The 18,385-nt window shown below is 37.1% G+C and overlaps 2 long non-coding RNA genes across 3 annotated transcripts in view; one reads left to right on the forward strand and one right to left on the reverse strand.

The window, feature by feature from the left end:
• Nucleotides 1-3,111, reverse strand: part of LOC121664300 — a 65,072-nt gene extending 61,961 nt beyond the window's left edge. For both annotated transcript variants that reach the window (XR_006015950.1, XR_006015949.1), the window contains exon 1: nt 2,930-3,111. This is a non-coding gene — a long non-coding RNA (uncharacterized LOC121664300). The remainder of the gene's footprint in view (nt 1-2,929) is intronic.
• Nucleotides 1-18,385, forward strand: part of LOC121664298 — a 274,117-nt gene that overhangs the window by 166,745 nt on the left and 88,987 nt on the right. The window lies entirely within an intron of this gene.

Below are 18,385 nucleotides of genomic sequence, written 5' to 3' on the forward strand. Positions count from 1 at the left end.
ACCTCCAACAGTTTAGTTTTCAATGGTCATCACATTACTTCTTTCATAAGGTCAGACTTTACAACCCAGTCACTACCTCTAGAGTTATTAGATCTGTTTCATCTTTCCTATACATGAATGTGAGAAATACTCTTGTAGAATTACAGTTTGGAAAATTCCACCACATGAAATTTAATTTGTTAAAATGCCACAAAATACACTATTACATGTAGGCAAAAAACAATGAGAACTGCAATTTTTTTTTTAAATAGTAAAAATAAATAAAAACCAATCTAGCTGCTGAGAAGAAGATAGTTATGATGAAGGATAAAAGAAAAAGAAACAGTATTATTAATTACTGCAGGATAAATAGTCTCTTAGCATTCTGAACATTAAATTTTTTGCCTGTCATTCCATGTACAGAAAGTCCAAAATAAAAAGAAGCAGCAAAATTATATTGTAATAAGAAACTCAAGAATAAATGTTAATGGGTTACATGGGACAGCCTTTCAAGTGTTACTGTGCTCCATACTCACTTACAATGTTCTGTACTTGAGCAGGGGGAAATATTTTTTTCCTGATAATTAACAACATAAGGAATTCAGGGGGGGTGCCTGCCCTAACGTGATGAAAGCCGGCAGGCTCTGTGACTCCCCATGAGAAAAAAGTATGACAAAGTCAAAAGGAAAAGAATCAAGCAGGTTGGATTGATTCAAGGCGTTCTGAGATCTTCTCTGATACAGAACTCTTGAAGATGTGTAGGAGAAACAGCAGCGTGTTAGGGTGAGGATAGGAAACCTGGTGAGGTTAGAAAGTCTGGATCTGCAGGCAAGCCTCAAAATGTCACCGTATTTCTCATGTGAGTTATTCTCTCAGGATCAGCAGCTCCTGTAGAGGTCCATGATTTCCTGAACCTGCAATCTGGCAGGGAACAGCGCTGGTGTCAGTGGAAGCCTCTGCTCCCAGCCGGGCTCGGGGCTGCAGCCCCCGCGCAGGATCTGATCCCTGCCCAGGGATGGGGTGTATGTTACTGGGTGTGCACACTGGAGGGTGCTCGTATTTAGAGAAGAGGGAGCTCATTGTGGTGGGGTCCTCTCTCAGGCAGGGAGCGAAATGGAAGAGCTGAGCTTTTGGCATCTGGTTGCTGCCAGAAGCAGGCGGCGACTCTGTTGCACTACTCTGACTTTGCTTATCCCCAAAGCTACGTGAACTTTAAGTAATTTTTGTGCTTATTCAAAAATTTGGGCTCAGCTCATGATTTGCATTGCTTATATTACACAGGCTTAAAGTACCTGTATGCAAGCCTGTACTTAAATGATTTTCCTATTAGTGTATTTCTCCTTGTTTATATGTTTATTTATTCGTGTTTTCCTCAGGCTATTTTGAATGTCATTGGGAGTTAAAGATGATGTATGGCACATTCCAAAGAATTGTAATAAAAGACAATAGAGCATATTTCTTCAATGCCTGAGTATATTAATTCTTGCTTATATAAGAAAATGCACAAAACAAATTGTAAACAAGGAATCACTTGGAATCAGATTATGCATGAATAATGATATGCAGCCTCATCTCAGCTAGAAACAACAAAAAAAATCAGGTTTAACTGCTAATGGCTTTAGGAAACATTTTTCTTTTTCAAAGGAAATTACTCAATGGAATAAAAACATGCTTTTTAAAATAAGTGGATTAATTTACCGATTCTTCCAAGATAAATAATCATAAATACTGTACTTAGCATTAAAAGAGGTATAATTCTCTCAATCGTACTTGTCTTGGGGATGGAGTTTGACCTTGGCTTTATTATATTCATGTCTGCTTTCCTTAAAAACTTTCTGGATTTTATGGCTGCTCCTTTACCTGCAGTCCTGCAATTTGCTGGTCACTTCATCTGTTTCAAAGCATAGGAAATTCAAATTCAGTCAAATCAATGGGAAAATTCTTTCCAGCATCACTGGGTTCTTGTATCAGGCTCTGATTTGACCTGATCCTTTTGCCCATAAAGTTCATTGCAACACTTCTAGAGATTTCAGTGTCTCTTCTGGCCAGCACTTTTGTGTATCATTATGCACCTACAGTCATAGTTCACCTTTTTTCATTGACTTTTCCAAGTCTGTTGCAACAGAAAGGTTTTTCCACATGATGATTTTTTTTTTTTATGTAGTTTCAAAAAGGTTGTGGAGCTGTTCTCTTTTTTTATGCACCAGTAACGTATAATTTCTTTCCTGCCTGCATGTTTTTAACCTTAATGCCAGAGGATAAGAAAATAAATGGCATTGTATTTACGTTTCGGATTCAGTTTAAGTGTGTGAGTATAGAAAGAGAAATTTTTCCTTTTGGTTACATGAGTAAAGCTCTGTAAGTGTTTGCAGGATTGAGGTTTTAATTTGTAACCCTGATCTGGCTGCACGAACAATTCTAATAAAGTTTAATGAACATTATTAAAAGTTTATATGCAGGCAAATAGGGTTGCACATTTGGAGTAGTCATTACTACCCTCCAAAAGAGAAGTGGCTTGAGGTAGCTCCAATTTTCCATTCACAGAAATAGGGGCATCAGGACAGTGAGGAGCAGAACACGATCATCTCATCTTCCAGACGAAACACAACAGAATAGCAGGGGTTTCAGCGGGAACCAGAAGTGCTGCTTTTGCAAAGTAAGAAAGAACACACTTCCATAGAATGCTATTCGAGTTTACACCTGAGGCATAATGCACGTGCTGTAAGGTTCCGATTCAGCAGCTCCAGAGTGCAGATAGAGAGCTCTGGTCAGTCATCCCTGGAGAGCCAGCCCTGTCACACTGGGGTGCAGTAAGGAGCAACACAACACCCGGTTTCCCTGGTGTGCACCAAGCCTTGTGAGCTGTTTCTTGATCACTGACTAATTTTGCTGTCTCAATTGAGAAAATATTACAAATACTAGTAAAAGACTTTCACTGAAGCCAACTTACCAGTATAGAAACTGCTTAGCTTCCCTCCTTCATTGCTTTGGCTTATCTTTATCATGCATAACCTGGAACAAAATCCTACTGTAAGGTTTGCTCGGCAGAAGTTAGCTCCCAACTCAAGCAGTAATTCCGGTGAACTGGGTTCTTCACCTGTGGCTTCAGACTGAATGTCTGAGACAAGAGGGTCTAACCTGGAAGAGATAATCATGTCAATAAATAGATCTTTTGAAAAATCTCATTGGCTCCAAGGGAGGTTAGTCCTGCAAATGAAGTTACTTGTGTACTTAACTCTTTGCTGGATCAGGTATTGTAAACTCTCTGGGGGAGGACCCATGTTTTCTTTTATTTGTCTGTAAAGTGCCATGTATACCTATGGCACTGTATAAATAAATAATAATAATAATAGAAACAATAAAAACCATCTAGGGATTAAGCAGGCCTTTTAAAGAGGCCAACTGTTCTTCACATAAATCTTGGATCTAATTTGAGCTCTAATAAGCTCCATTTCCTGCTTTCCAATATTTTTTAGCCGCGTTGCAATAGGTATCTTTTTTTTTTTTTAACAGGTGCTTTAAGAGGGCCCTGAGGCAAGTATCTAATCAACCTAATGGAATTTTCCATGCAGTTAAGTGTTTTATTCAGCTCAAAACATTGTCTTTGATTAGACTTACCACCTTCCCTTTTGCCCTTTTACATTATTTTGGCAGGCTCTGCAGGTGGAAAAGCTCCATCTCCACTGCAGCTCCATCATGTGTAAAACAGCCTCTGTGTGTGCCTGCTTGGTTGCCTTTGAGCTAAAGGAGGAAACTTCAGAGGCAGCTCCAGAGTCCCAGCCTTGGATGCGCCTGTGCCACATTGTAGCTGTAGGATGGCCTTTTGTACAAGGTACTCAGCTTGTAATGAGCCAGGTTATATCCTGAGAGTGACCCCATCCTACTGACTGCAGTCCAGGCTAACTATCCTGCAGGATTTGCCTGGACTCTGGGCTAGGCTTTGTAGTCTTGCTGAACCCTGGCCGCCGGGCTTGTGCTGAGTCTGAACTGGATTAATTAAAGCTGACTCACATATGCTTGTGAGGACCACAGTCCTCCTATGTGACAGTGGAGGTTTTTCTGTAGGATGTGGCCGGCTCAGGTGCTTTAAACAAACTCTTTTAGCCTCCCAACCTTCTTTTTAACTTGGTTTTCTAGAATGAAAATGGGTTTAAATTATATGAGGATATAACTTATTACATTATGCTTAATATTTTCCCGCCTCCTGAGGTGTTGTGAGGATTTTTAAAGTAATATTTATACAGCATTTTGAAGATAAAAAGCATTGCATAAGTGATAATTATTATCTACATTTATTTTCATGCCTCAGTTGAAACATCTTTTTCTCTTTGTCTGAGGTACTTAATTTTTCTTTTGCCTTTTTTTTCCTTTTTTTTTAATTACTGTGTTACTTAACTTTGAGATTTTGGGGTATAATTTTGGAGAAGAAAACTGCTGTAGAGAGTATATTGTACTGTGTCAGATAGCGCTCTTTTTTGTTTTTCATCTCATGATGAACTGATGCTTTCACCAATCCAATCTGCAACCAGAGATTTATTCATGCCAGAACAGAAGAATAGTTTGATTGTTCAGGAAATCAGCCAAGACTCAGAAGGCCTAGATTTTCTCCATTCTGATGCAGGTTTCTTGTTTGACATTGGAAAAATCATTTAATTTCTTCATGTCTCAGCTGGCCATCTGCAAAGCAGAAATGGTGCTTCCCTACTGTGTACTCGGGTTGTAATATTACTTTTCTATATGTGGCAGTGTTCATAAGGGTGATAGGAGAACCAGTATACTTCAAAAGGCATTTTTGATCTCCTGTGTGCAGATCATTCATATATCCAGTGACTTACAAAATGGATATGGGACCTATATTTCAGAAATACATACTAATTCAACTCTCAATTAACTATTTGTTAATTTTTTTTTTTATTCATAATATTATATTTGTGTTTCTATTGTATTTACTATTACTATATTTAGTCATTAAAGAAGACAGTTTCTATCTTCTTTGGAAGAATCAGTAAACAATCTTTTCAAGATAATTAATAGGCATATCTCTATGGTCCCTGTCAGTGTCTGCTTTCCTAAAAGAAGATATGTGCAGTACTTAAGGTTTGGCCCCCAGAAAAACTATGGTGAAGTTGTTTCTGTAAATTTTGCTTTGGATATGTATTTCTGTGACTTTGTGCCAGATACAAGCAGCCATTTTATTCTGTTATCTGGAGACCATTTGTTCTTGCCATGATATGCAAAAGCATATTTTCATCTCTCCTCATATCTCCATCCATTTGTGACATTGATTACTGCTGGTGGACTTTATATTGGTAATTAGATACAGAAACATATGTATTCATCCCCCTTTCTAGGAGGAGGCTGTTATATTCAAGTTATTCCCTACTCTAAGTAGTAGCGGGAAAATATGAAGGTATTGCACAACATATGATCAGACAAAAGCTTCTAAACATAAACACTCGTGCTTTCATTACTTTCTTGATCAGCATGCAGTGCTGAAAAGGTGGTAAAGTGGAGATAAAAATTTATCATATTTTAACTAAATTCAGTTATGCTTTTCAAATGGTTCTTCTATCCCAGTGGGAATGAACCATGGCAAGATAATGTTACTTAATAGTTTTAGTTCTAAAATGCACCTTCTTTTCTCTGTGCATGCAAGTGCTTTACAGCTTCAATAAAAACCATTGTGAAACAGACGCTGAAGCATTATCCTAAATATCATTTCACTTTCTGCCTTAAATGTAGGCATTAAAGTAGTAAAAGAAGGTCTACTACACAAGTAAAAAGGAAAAACAGAAAAGTTTGCATGTGGGGATAACAGATCATTCTAATCATGTTGAAGTTTCTGTCAGCTGCAGTTTCAGTATCTTGAAACTGTACTGGATAGACTCAGATCCAAATTTCCCCCCTGAAATAAGGTTGGTTGCTTGAGAAGTCAGACATATTCTGAATGTATTCCTATGGAAGAATGAAGATGAAGTTCTAACCCATGAAGGGCTATGAACTCTTTATACTTCAGCAGCTGCTAAAGTTCAAATAATGGAATTGACTCTTGCTGGAAGCTGATCCCATATTGTCATGGTATTCCTGTCCAGTTCTGGTGGTCTTCCCTTGCACATCCAATGCTGAAAGGGGATTGTGTGCTTCAATGGCCATAACTGCCATGATCCTCTGCATTTGGTCAAACTAACCAGGGAACCTGCTTGTAGCCAAGAACCGCTTAGGAGAAATGCCCCTCAGGAATTAACAATTCATTCATGACTGCTCTGGAATAGTTTTACACCACATCCAGAACATTTGTATGTTCAACTTTCTCTTACAAAAAAAAAAGCTATTGACAAACAAGTTTTGTCCCTCTAGGGGAGAGGATTTGTAAATTGTGTCCTGCAATCACTATTGTCTCAGCTAGAAATAATAGATTCTGTTAAAATGACCAGCACTAGGGCAGTAGATCTGCACATCAAGCAGTGTTCTGTTAGCTCTATGTACCTATTTCTGATACAAACACCAGAGTATTTCATTGTATTTTGATACCTACTGGCTTGGGACAGATGTATTTTTTAACCTGCACTTTGCTATCATTAAGCTGCCTAAAGATTTGCTTTTCAACTGAAGCTCCTACAGCTGCCAAAGGTGAAAATGCCTCAGAAATTAATTTGTTTGCCTTTGACAGAGTGTGGTGATGCAGTCAATATAAGACAGTACTCTGATTTCCTGAGTGAGAAGAAGTAGCTGTCTCCCATCTAAAATTCTTTTGCCTAAAACTTGAAGCTAAAAATAGTAGTGGAATCTCACTAAGAAGTGAATACTCAAACCTGAGGTGTTAAACAGAGCTCCCATTAATTCCCATTAGTGCCCATTAACTTAATTTTAATTATTTGGTTTGAAGTTATTAACCTTCCAGAAAAGACACCTAGAAATAAAAAAGCTGGGCAGTAAAATCTCAGTATTACAGTACCAAACATGTACTTACTAAAAGGGAAGTAAGTGTTATGGTGCCAGGTAGATCTTGGAGTGAAAGGATTGTATGTAACTCTGGACAGTTGGCAGGAAACAAGATGATGTCAGGAAATATTTCCTATAGGTCAATGGTTGGGGGGTTAAATTGCTCCATTGCAGTACATTGATAGCTATTTTGATGGATTTGCTGTCGGTAAGTCCAGAACAGGCATGTGGGACCCCTGACAAAGCCCATTTTAGGCTGAGAACAAGTTGAAGTCATGAATCCACTGAAGAATTGCTCACAGGAGCCCCAGGAGTTTTCTGTGGTCACTGCCTGGAGTGCTGCCTCACTTGAATGCTTTCCTAGTGTAAAAAATCTTCACACACAACCCTCAATTTGTTTTCCCCCCTTCACTGAGGGAAGTTTTCCGTTAGCTTCTGGTCTGTTTGTCACCTTGGCATCACTTGTGCTCATGATCTCTTTCAATATCATCAATTCATTACAGAAGTACACTCTGCTTAAAGAATTCAGGTCAAGTGCTCCCAAACATTAAAGGTATTTGAAAGCCAAACCCAATTCTGCGTCTAAATCTTGCAGTCCTTAAAGAGAATAAAAACAAAATGCATGGGTGTGATGTTGACTCAGTAACATAATTAGCAAACTTGTAGTTGACTTCAGCAGAGCAGGTTTGCATCCCAAACATCAATAGTTCCAGCCACCAGCAGGGTTTAAAATAAGAAGCTGGATGTGAATCCTGCTTTATTAATTTCTGCTGGAAAGTGAATTTAACTTTGCGAAGTGTTTTCTGCTTACATTTTATTTTGTTACTGTCCCAACTAAATTTAGCTTTCCTAAAACAATCTGAGAATTTAAATTAGTTTCCTGTCCATGCACATTTGTGATTTTTTGTACCACTCATTTCTTTTTTGATAGCACATTGTTTTATTCTTTCAGTTTAAAAAAAAAAAAAAGACAGAGAGAAAAGAAAAACCTGCCACAAAAGTGAAATTTTTTTATTGCATTTCATTTTAAGTCGTCTTTTTAAAGATCTGTCATTTATACAATGACAAGAAAACTTTCTAAATTGGAACTAATTTATGAATTCCTTCTTTTTGGCATAATGTCACTTTGCAAGTTAAAATGATAATGACTGGAAAGATCAAATATGTTTATCTAAAAAAAGAAGAGGGGTTTTAAGAGTTTGTGCTTATTAGAAATCTTTGCAAACTCTGTACACAGCAGGCATTATAGATTTTTTGAGTGCAAAAATCCTTTAGGTTAAGAAAAAGATGTAGCTGAGACTGGGAAAGGTTGAAGACAGTTCAGAATCCCTTTGTCTAACAACTATAGATGGGTGAAATATCTATTTTTCACTTATGTGCTTTTTAGAATGAGATTTGATTTTGTCACCAAACCGATCCTTCATACTCCATGTATGCGATTGGATTCTTCCCATTCAACCTTCCATTCATGAGCAATCCTTCAATTGCACAAATATTCACAAGCCAGCGTGGTAACTGTTGTTTTTTAATAACTTCTCCTTTGTAACAGTGATTTAGGAATGTGCACCCAAATGGCTTACAGTGGACCTTCAGTACACTGGAAAACTTTCTGACCTCTCTCCTTTCATTATGAGGATTTGGATGCGAAGGAAACAACTAAGCTGTAGCAAATGAAGTAGAATTAATACCATTATGCTCACAATATGCCCACTGCCTGGGGGAACACTGTCGACTGATCTAATAATACCAGAATCGCATCCTCACACCATTGTAAAATGCATCCATATGTTTCTTATCAAGGCCACTGGTGGCACAAGTCCTTGATCCAGGCAAGTAATAGTCTTTAAAGCTGTACAGAAGAAAAGTTTCATTTGGTGCTGTTCCTGTGCCCTGTATTGTTGCTTCCTCTTACACTTCTGAATTTCTTGTTCTTACCAGTAATGTTGGCATGTCACCATCTGTTCCCTCATCCAACATGTCGCTTTGTGTCTTTATCCTATGTTTTAATCTCTCATGATGTGCTCTTCACCAATGAAGTGTTTAAAAGTGGTGTGAGGAAGGTATTAGTCTATGATATAAAAAAGGAAAAAATCTGTTTCTCCCACTCATTTTGTTTCAGTGAAGGTGTGCAGATTTTTAAAGCAAGTGCTTAAAAATAATTATGAAAGAATTATGAATATGATACAAAAATGCCATATGAGATTTTTCTAATGCTTTTTCTAGGCACAACTGGATTCAGTGAAGATTTCAGATTGCAAGTGAATAAGGAAACAATTCCTGCCTTATATTACCAAAAATAGATGGGCTTGTAGTTTCATCTTAATGTCATTTTAGCCGTAGCTTTCACACAAAAAAAATCCTTCTAACATCTGATGCAAAAGCATGCAAAGATTAGAAACAGAGATAGAAATATGAATAAGATAAAAAGTATTCAGACTACGTTGTTTCATTTTTAAATCACTCTGAGGATTGTTTTCTGCCTCGAGATTATGAAGAAAGTTTCTCTCCAGGGTTTTACTTTGGCACCACTTGTCAATGAAGAGGGTCTCATAGCCGAGTGGTGATCTCTCAACATCTGTCCCATTCCCAAAATCTTCCATTTTCATGTCCTGATGATGTTACTTTTTTTGACTAAACACAGCTTCTGAGGATCAGTTGTTTTGGACATGCTGAAAAAAAGAAAAAAATTAGTGAATTAGTATGTATGATATTACCCAGAGACAAATAAGTATTATTTGTCTTTTAATAAAATAATTGTTTGGGGCTTTTTCATCCTTTGTATGCAAAATTTCTAAGGCAGCTGCAGAGTGATATGGGACAAAAGCCCCCCTAAATGTGCAGTACTCACACTGATACACCTGGGTAGAGGATTCAGTACCATTCTCCATTTTACACTCAGTGTTGTGAAGATGAAAGCTTGAATAAGACTACAATTAGTTAATGTGCCCATGAGCTGTTATACAAAGCTTCAAATCTCAAGTGAAATATGAAAAGTGAACACAAGAGCAGGTGCTGTAGCTGGCTGGCATAAAAAAAAAAAGGTTTCATTGCTGTCACATATCTGAAGCACAAGAAGATGGGAGTGTCTATGATCAACATCATATTAAAATCCTTTTCAAAGAAAATAAGTGATCCCAAACTATCTGGATGCTATCCAGATTTCTTTGGAAGCACTCTAATATGAGAATAATTGAAAGCAAATCTCTAGATTTGCTAGGTAAAGATGTAATGTTTATCTTTATTCTGAGATCAGAGATTTATCCTACCACTTCACATGCTCAAAAGGCGTGTGGATGTGGCACTTGAGGATATAATTTAGTGTTGAACATGGTGCTGAGTTCACAGTTGGACTTGATGATCTTACAGGTCTTTTGCAGTCTTAAGGATTCTATGTTTAGCTGTCACATTTACAGGATCATGTTCTTGACTTATATTCTTTATTTCAAAGATAATTCAAGAAACAGTGAAAAGCACTGAGGTGCATCCTGCTAAAGATCCATAGCATTTGTGCATCAGAAACCTTTTCATGAAGCAGTAAGACAGTAAAAGACGATTATACAAAATATTCCTGAACTAGATTGTGTCAGTCCATTACATGTAAATATAGGTAAAGATGTCCTTGAAATTATATATTTAAAATGTTTTTAGTTATTTGCAGAGGGTGGTGATGCAGGATTTAGATTTTTAATTAAATCCAACAAAAACACAATTTACACGAGCTATATTATAAAATAAAAGATAAGTGTTGATTAATCTTTTCTAATTTTTTTAATGTATTAAGCTAGTGAACAATATGACACATAGGACAGTGAAAATTCAGTTCCAGATCGTGAACTGAATCCTGTTCCCCTTCCCTTTTGCCTCTCTCCACATACATAGAGCTTTATTTAAAAGCATTAAGACACTGTGCTATTGTTACAAGCTTTACATTTGTAGAGACATGACAGTGGCAAGAAGAATTAGTTCATCATTGTTTCTCCTTCCATACTTGTGTTGTGGTTTTAACCCCAGCTAGAGATGAAACACCACACAGGTTTTCAAGAAGGAACAGGAGGACTAATAGAGATCTGGTCTTGAACAAAAATTATTTCTTGTTACAAAAATTATCCTCGTATATTACATTTCCTATGTAGAAAGTCCAGGATGTGCCTACAGGTGGTGACAGAAAAAGGTTTATGTAATTATAATATGTGTTACATTTATATAATTTTCAATGAAAGTTTTAGGATTCTTCAATGTCTCCACCAGTTCTTTTATTCTAGAGGCAGTGTGTCTGTCAGGCAAGTGTTAAAACCATTAATTTTGGAATGTTCTGCCCCCAACTTGCAGTATTGCCATCATATTGTGATATTGCCATTTTATAGAATTACAATACTGACCACTCAACTGGTTTTGCCTCTTTCTCTCTAGAGCTGGATATTATTTAAATATGAATTCTTCCGATGTAACATGAGTACAATTTCTTTCTACAGTACCAGTGCATATATGCCAACAGTAGTCAAGTGCTGGTTTGAATGGATATCCAAAGGAAACTCTGCCAACCCAGGTCATTGTTGTTGGATGCGTTTGTAATAATTCCAGTGGAACCGCCCAGCTGCTTAAAGGTTAAAGCCAGCCAAACTGTCAAACCCTAATATTTAAACACAGACATTTTTAAGATTATTTGTCTACTGTTCCCTTTTGCTTTAAAAGAAATGTGGCTTAGCAAAATTCTGTCATAGGCTGGAAGGTTTATGTGGACGGAAGGTAGTTAGCAAATAGAATTATGTGCAGAAAGGCTTTAATCCCTGAAGCCCCTATATAAGAACATCTGCTTGAATTACAGGCCATACATAAATTGTGTGTGCTTGTTTTTGTCACAGATCCTTCCCCTCTACCCTCTGCTCCCCACATCTTATATGATACACTACAAAAAACCCACCCAAAACAAAAGCTAATTAGTACTTCCAGCCCCCCCATTAGTGAAACTTGATATGTTTACTAAAAAAATAATTGCAACATTCCATTCATAAATCTTTAGCAATGTCAGCATTATACTGATGGAATTATGATGTCCCAGTACAAATTGTCTGACCTGCTTTATGTTCCCCTGCACATAATTAAGGTGGCGGTGTGTTAAAGGAAGTAATTTTGTTCAAAGCTTTGGCACCAGCAGTGCAATGTCTTTTGCTCGTATTACTAACAGTTACCAGTCAAGGTAGGAGCTGCACCATGTTTGAGATTAGACATATTCCTATAGCTCTGAGCACAGGGCTTTGAGCAGCACATGCAAAATTTAAAATAATGTTTGGTGTAGTGGCTTTGTCAGGGTTTGGGTTTTACTCTCTTGAGGATTTGAATGAGCAAATAAGTTAATGAATGATGACAAAAAAAGCTTAAAAACAACAAGCTTTAAATTTTGTTCACAGGTAGTCTGAAATGTAACTTGTTTCCTTTCTTTGTAATCTTTGAACTTTCCTGTTCTCTTCTTTGAAGACAGAGACTTTAAGAGAGTATCTAACAGGCCCTTGAAACTTGTTAGCAAATTTAATTTTATTGTCAGAGTGCATAATCTGAATATTGATTTTAGAGGACCCATAACAGTGTAAATCTCTGGAGAAAATGCCAGTGGCAATGTCAGATCCTGATCCCACAAACAGCTAAGGTTGTGTGCCTCACTGAAGTTCTGGAGTAATCACACTGACCTTGGGGGTCACAATTCAGGCATACAAATGTCTTCCTCGCCATTTGCAGTCACTGGTGAGATCTCCAAGCCTGTTGACTGTAACTTAGGTCTGAGCCTTTGTAGAATCAGGTTTTATGAGCCTTTTTCATGTATTCTTCAGTGACTTCCAGACACAACTCATATTTGCAGTATTTCCTTACAGGATAGATTTTAGGATTTGAGCATAAAAAAGTCAATAAAATGCATAGTAACCAACGAAGTAAATTTGATTAAATGTATTTTGTTTATCCCTGTGAAGCACTCAGGCTTGGGCAAATGATAGGGAAATTGCTACTGTTACTTTAGGTTTGGATTTGAAATATCCAGTGCTTTGAACACTGTGCAATTGCCTCTTGACTTCACTAGGCTTTAGCAAACACCTCTTCTTTGTTACTATTTATTTTATTCACTAGAAAAACAACTTTTGGTTTAAAATTTTCATAGTTTTACCTAATTGATGTCTTTAAGGAGCTATTAATGCCATTTCTGTTTCCAAGTCAAACATACATGCACTTTCGTTTCTACTATAGTTAGTACATGGTATAATGTTTACATTTGGCAAAAGGCAGAGATAGTCAGCTCTGTGTTTAGAAGCAGGTGCTCATAGTTGAGCTTGGCCAAAACTTTCCCCTTAAAGTCAGGAGAGCATTTAACCCAGTATAAGTTTCAATTTGTCTTTCCAGCGAGTTATATGGCCTAAATATACACACTCTCATCATTTATATTGAGTCTGCCATTTTTTTTACATAGCATTAGAAGATTTCAGTAAAGCTTGGAAGACATATTTTTATATCACTGGATCTTCAAGACATTCAAAACAGAATAATAACAACCCAAAATATACATTTTAAAGCAATTTGCCTGCTGTGAGATGTTAGAACACTGGACTTTCTGCTTTGTTCTCTAAATGAAAATACTGACTAAAAGATCACAGAGATTCCTTGAAACTTGTGTTGTCCATTTCAGTGGATCTGAATGATCCAGGCATTTCATTTCAGCATGCTTTTCTACTGTTCATTCAAACCTACAGCTAAGGCTCATATAAATTACACATCTAAACATATCAAAATTAATTATTGAAAATTCTGGATTTTAGTCATCTTGTAACAACGTAAACCTGTTTTTTAAATTTTCTGTTTCTGAGGTCTAGAAAATACGTCATTGCACAAATTGTCTCGTGAGGCCAAAATTAGCTGCTGCTCTTTCCTTTAAAATACTAACTGCTTAATAATTTCCATGCAAATACACTAGCAATTAATAATTGCATTGCAATGGCTTGGCTGTTTATAGCCTGTAAATTGAAGCATTAGGTGTATGTAAATATCTTGACTTCAGTGGGAAATGGAAAGACGCTGCTTAGTAATAAAAGCTGTCTTATTCAATTAGCAGAATGTTACATATCCTGTTTCCTTCTAAACACCATAGGGTCTCCTAAACGTTCACAGGGTTGGTGTTGTCTAAGCAGGCTGTTGCATTGCAGATTACAGGAAGCCTTGTACTTAAAATTACCATTTGAAATAAAACAGAACAAAAATTTTACCAAGTATCAGTAAGGCTGTGGCTGAGCCATTTGAAAAGCAAAGCTAAGGAGTGGGGGGAAATCAGGGGAACATTTATTGCTGAGAAAAGGCTCAGAGTGGTGAAAACTATTTGACAAATATGCTGAGTAGAAAAAAAACCAAAAAACTGACAAATGTTTTCAACACAATATTGAAACGCTTTATTTTGAAAATGTCAAAATGAACTGATTTGATATTTCAAAATGTTTTGGAATTATGCATTGTAATGGAAGCCAAGGAAAATAAAAAGCTAAGTTCACCCAACTACTTGAGGACTGTGTCCTCTTACCAGATAAATGCCAGGAGATGCCTTGGCTCAAGCACATCTCAGTCTTCCTGCCTTCCAAGGGTGCCCTCACTCTTCCGCAAGATGATGTGTTCTCTGATTCTTATCCTGACAATATTTCACTTTGCATGGTCAATTTGTATGTCCTTGAGCAGAGAAGGAATCCTTTTCACATCACAGTAGTTCAAACATATGCCAGAAGAGCCTGAGTTTCTGCCCATGCACTGAATTCAGCAGCGGCTGAACTAAGGACTCTGATGTCTCAAGGAACTGTTACCCCACAGCGTCAGCTACTTTGTAATGAAACATCCTCAGGCTTCTCTTTTGTATGGGCTATTTAAATGTTATTTGCTGAAGAGAAAAAAAACAATCATAAGCTATATTTGGAATATCATTGAGTAATAATTCTTAGGTGTCTAATTTCTCTTTCTTAGTTTCTCCAAATTAAACTTTTTTTTTTTGCAACTTATTTCACTGGTTTTTGAACTAGTCATCTAACAAGAAAAAATACTCAGTATTTTCCCATTCCTACTCCAGATGGTTAAATCTTCAAAAATCATGATGTGACAAGGTTCCATAGTTGGAGTGATGGAAGTTGCTGGAATGTATCAAGGATCAGAATTTCCCTTAACATCCCTTGGGTTGCTGTGTCAGTAGGTGTAAGTCAGCATACCTCCGTTCACATCAGTAAGGTGTGCTGTTTTATACTGAGCAGGGGGTTTACTCACTATATTTTTGACTTCTATTAGGTGTATTAAGATTAGGTGTGCTAAAGGGTTTGGGGTTTCCCCTACTGATTTTAGTAAGTCTGTACATGCTCTTATGCATCTGCTTACTTAAAAAAGACATAACTACTTTATTGACTAGGTGACATATTCATGAACATAAGGCAATTCAGGTTGTAAGTTTCTGGAAGACTGATATATAGGATTGTAAGTCTGGTACATTTTGAAAAATAATAATATTTGTGCTATATATATTTGTGTGTAAGTAATATGTGGTTTTGTGCAGCTATTATTGTTAAAAAGCATGTTTTCTTCCCACCCCTCAACTGTAGAAGATAAAAAAGCCCAAATAAACTTATATTAGTCTCCATTCAAACAGTGGTATAATGATGCCACTATTTCCTGTGGGCATAAAATAACAGTTGTAAGAATCTTATTTAACTTTTTTTTAAGGGTATTGTCATCTACATCTGCATAGCTGAAGTCAAAACTGTTGCAGATCAACATTATGTGGACTTCATAAAAACTGAGGAATTTTTGTATGTGGCAAATTATTTCACAATATTGTCAATCTGCCATGTCCTCCCATCCTCTCTTTAAAAATTCCCCCATTGCAAAGCACATTATCACTTTTATGAAAACAAAAAGAGTGCATCTTTATTTTCCAAAATGTTCTTCAAGACTTTCGTAAGGTTACTTTATAAAATGTTAGACTGTGCCCTTTGTCTTTTCTTCTCATCATTTCCATCTGCTGAAGAACTATGTGTGAAATACCACTAAATCAGGGTATCCATGGTGCATCAGGCTGTGAAGAGCAGGCCACAACACTAAGAGCCCAAAATCCTCCTATTTTCAACCCCATTGATGGTAGCATTGTACTCTTGCCTAATTAAAGTTTAAATATGTATCATGGTTCAAATTAAGATTAAAATGGGCTTTTCTAAATCAGGACCTCTTAACTGCTCTTCCAAAGTCCAATAAATTCAGAATACTTTGGATTACTTTCAATGTAGTTAAAGGTCAAACCTCTGAATGCCTGTTCAGGGAAAACTGGTTTTTATTAGCCAAAAGTATATAATTTTAGTTTTTTGTACTGAGACGGTCCTGTTAAATTATGTCCCATTACAGGGTTGCACAATTAAGAAGTTAAGAAATGAAGTCAAGCCTTTACTTTTAGTACAAATCTTTGTTCAACTCAGTTCTGCATTGTAAATATTGTGTATAAATGTATGTCAGTTGTGACATTTTATAAGATAGCATATGATTCCTAAGCAAAGTATTAATTTAAAATTCTCTTGTTTTTTGTTAATGACTTTATTGTTGCTTTTTAGTGGGTTTTGTGAGAAATTTTTTTTATAAACTTCAGCAATATCATGTGACTGAAATAAGCAGTACTGTTGAAATTAAGATATATCTAGAGGATCATGGCATTACTTTCACAGTATTTCTTCTACTTCCACTTGAAGTCAGAAGTCAGTGTATAAGACTTTATTTTAATAAGATATGTTGGGGATGGTGGAAGACAGTATTCATTGTCTGGTTTGCAATGGCTCATGTATGGACATTATTTGAGAAGCTCTGTGCAATTTGGGGGCTTTTTAACTCTCTTTCCATGGGTCTTGGTGCACAGTCTGCTACTGGCTGTTGCAGTGATTGTGCAAAACCTGTCCACGGTGGCTCTTGTCCTTGAGCCAATCCTCACATGCAGTTGTGAGCACAGGCCTAGTGTGAGTTGGGAGAACTTGGGCTACAGAGCCATGGCTCAGATCTGCTTGGGTTTAGTGCTGGATCAGCCAGTGTGTCCATGACAGGACACTTTGGTGCCTGCGAGCTTTCCCCCACGGGACTGCACTTTCCTGCCTCTCAGCAGAGTTACAGAGACCAAAATCACTTCAGGATAATAAGATGTTTAATTTCTACTCTATTAAGAAACTCAAAAAATGCTTCACATAAGAAACTCAGCCTCTTCTTACCTATCATAGGCACTGATAAGTTGGTGCCTGAACAGTTTTTCCCCTGTGTTCAAACTTGGGGGAATCCAGTAATAGTTTTGTATACTGACTGCTAACCTTAGGCTGTTGAAGCAACACGTCAACAGGAAGTGAAAAACAAAAATGTGTTACAAATCCATGTAATGGATAGACAATGGCATAGACAAGCAGGCAAGATATTAGCTTTTTGTAGGCCATTAATATTTAGTTTTAAGCCATTCCAGATTAATATATTCTGTTGTTTTCTTTCTGCATATAGGAAGAATCATGTTTTTGTTTAACATCTTAAAATATAAAGCATCTTTTGAATCAGTTTGGGCAAAAAATCAGCAAGCTTACTCAGTGTTTCTGGTCATTTTCCTCTGCTTCCGTATTCCAGAAGAACCCAACAGATACAAACCATATATTTATGGGAAAATATTAGGCAGTTTTTTGGTCTGCAATTTCGAGGAATGCAGACCAGCTAATTAGCATGGGTCTCTCTCTCTGACAGAAAAATCTCTAAAGCTCATTATAGCTTAGTGTGCACCTTTGAAAAGACAAGTGCTGCATAAGCATCTTTCAGAGGCGCTTTCCATACAGGAGAGTTTGGAAATGCCTAAGCCATGGTTACCTTGCACTGCTCCTGCCTGACTTTACTCCTAGGATTTGCCAGTGTGCCATTGTCCACAACCACTGGCTCTCTGCAGTTTTGAGATAAACTTTAGCCTTTTCCTCCCAGCCCCTAACCAGGTGCAGAATTTATATACAACCTCCTGGCCTTGAGGCAGGAATGCTCCCCAGTGAGCTCTCCTGACACTATAGTACATCCTGCCATGACTTTTAACATCACTAGAGACATATTTTTCCCCCAAAGGAAATAATGACTTGCAGTAACACAGCTTGTTGTGAGATCTTGTTGGAAATCCAAACATGTGGCAATTTACGAGTGTCAGCAGAATTTTTCAGACTTGTGTGGCAGTGCGTGCTGTGCGTTAGATGTTGGAATCTGACCCTTCGGCTTTGCCACAGTGGTGTCCCAGGAAAACCATGGAGAGTTGCCTCTACTCTCTTTTCTATTTACTTTCTTTCCCCAATATTCTGCAATATAGTTTACCTATATTGCAATTTGTATGTGTTCTGCCTGTAGATTGTTTCTCACAATCTGAAGTCCTGCATTTTTATTTTATCTGATCAATCAATTTTGATCTTTTTTTTTC

The sequence above is a fragment of the Corvus kubaryi genome, unplaced genomic scaffold, assembly GCF_017639235.1.
Source record: "Corvus kubaryi isolate FWS band 111438036 unplaced genomic scaffold, C.kubaryi_AGA036_p1.0 37300, whole genome shotgun sequence".
Classification (NCBI taxonomy): domain Eukaryota; kingdom Metazoa; phylum Chordata; class Aves; order Passeriformes; family Corvidae; genus Corvus; species Corvus kubaryi.